This window comes from Puma concolor, chromosome A1 (genome assembly GCF_028749965.1).
Source record: "Puma concolor isolate L17-30 chromosome A1, mPumCon1.1.hap2, whole genome shotgun sequence".
Classification (NCBI taxonomy): Eukaryota; Metazoa; Chordata; class Mammalia; order Carnivora; family Felidae; genus Puma; species Puma concolor.
In genome coordinates, this window is record NC_141667.1 from 12,011,429 (window position 1) to 12,013,529 (window position 2,101).

The 2,101-nt window shown below is 43.6% G+C and overlaps 1 non-coding gene across 1 annotated transcript; it reads left to right on the forward strand.

Annotated features, from left to right (window-relative positions):
• Positions 1 to 104, forward strand: LOC112861794 (U6 spliceosomal RNA). Its single transcript, XR_003223691.1, has one exon. It is a non-coding gene; the product is annotated as a U6 spliceosomal RNA (small nuclear RNA).
• Positions 105 to 2,101: the final 1,997 nt, after the last annotated feature.

Genomic DNA, 2,101 nt, shown 5'->3' on the forward strand with positions numbered 1-2,101 from the left:
GTGCTTCAGCAAGCACATGTACGAAAACTGGAACGATACAGAGAAGATTAGTGTGGCCCCTGCATGAGGATGATGTGCAAATTCATCAAGTGTCCATATTTTTCTATAGCCAATAATACTGTACTGACGTATGGTGACTGATGATAACTGCACGTATCACGGTGAACACTGGGTGATGTGCAGAATTGTGAAATCACTATGGTCTACACTTGTGACTAATATAGCATTGTATGTCAACTATACTTGAATTAAAAAAACGAAAATAAATACAGGGAAGAGGAAATATTTCTTACAAGTTAATGATCATCGAGACCTAATGGAATGTATAAATGTGCTTACAAATGCTAAGAAAACCATAGTAACAAAAGTAGTCAGACTTAGAGCTTTATTCTAATGACCTCAGTCGCCAAGCTGAATACCCATGTGGGAAGAAGCCTTGTCTACTTCCTCCAGGTTCCTTGACCACTTCCTTAATTTGTTGTTCTCCTTGTGCCACGAGTAGTAAATTTCCACGAAGTTGGAAGTTGGTACCTTATAAAACAGATATTGATGGTGTTATACCCATAGTTACCTATTATGTACGCAGAGTTACTTACTCCAGCTCAAGAAAAATAAATAGCGGTGCCTGGGTGGCTCAGTCAGTTAAGCGTCCGACTTCAGTCTAGGTCGTGATCGCGCTGTTCCCGAGTTCGAGCCCCACGTCGGGCTCCGTGCTGATAGGTCAGACCCTGGAGCCTGCTTCAGATTCTGTGTCTCCCTCTCTCTCTCTGCCCCTCCCCCACTCACACTCTGTCTCTGTCTCAAAAATAAGTAAACATTAAAAAAATTAAACAACAAAAAAATAGAAATAGTGGAATAGTTTCAAATGATTCCAAACCATCTTCCTTACTTTATTCCTAAACCACCTCCAGATAATTAGACTTTCTTTTTTTTAACTTTTAAATATTTATTTATTTTTGGAAGAGACAGAGCATGAGCAGGGGAGCGGCAGAGAGAGAGAGACACACACACAGAATCCGAGGCAGGCTCCAGGCTCTGAGCTGTCAGCGCAGAGCCTGATGTGGGGCTCCAACTCATGAACCATGAGATCACGACCTGAGCTGAAGTCGGACACTTAACCAACCGAGCCACCCAGGTGCCCCCAGATAATGAGACTTTCAATGTCAGTTTTGGGTGTTTTGTTTTGGTCTATACAAAGCTTTGTATTCTTCTCTTTTCACTTAACGTGTGTATTAGTCAGAATCCTGGAAAGAAACAGCATTCACTTGATGGTTCAAATGAAGAGCCATTTAGTGAAGGATGGTTTACAGAGATGCCGGTAAGGTTAAGGGAACCGACAAAAGCTGCTGAGGCACCCAGGAACCAGCCCTGGCATGAAGCTGTTACTGTCATCACAGCCAAAAAGACAAAGGGAGAAAATGAAGGTAATGGAGCCCAGAGAGGGCTGCAGGCTTAGAGGGGACTGGCCAGCAGGAGCTGTAGTCCTGGAGGAGCAGAGGCAAGGGGACAGTGAGAAGACACATCCCAGACTGTCATCTCTCGTCTTGCCCTTCCATCTCCTACTGGCATCTCCCATTGGCTAAACCCAACCTGCAGCCAGAGGGCAAGAGAATAAGGACAAAGTATTGCCCTGGGCTCCATTTCCTAGGGTGCAGACCAGGGCAGAAAATGATTCTGACTGGCTCAGTCTATAGAGCATGCAACTCTTGATCTTGAGGTCGTGAGCTCAAGCCCCTGGTGGACACAGAGCCTTGCTTTGCCCAGCTGTATGCACATCACAAGCCTCAGGCAGCACCTTGCTAGGATAGAGAACTGTCTTGACCATGCCAGGATCTCTTAGACACCGGTGGAAATTTAAACTGGCACACATATTGAGAAGCTTCCATTTTTTAATGTCTGTTTTTATGTTGAACAAGGGGCAGTGATGAAGAGTTGTAACCAAAGGCATTTTCAAGTGGATGAAACAAAATAGACATCTTTAAATATTAACTGGAAAAGAATCTCTCCACATAAAACCATTTAAAGAGGTTTATATAGTTTAGGAATGTAAGCAAAGACACATGATGAGGGACAACCTTTTCAAAATTGTAATAATGCCTCA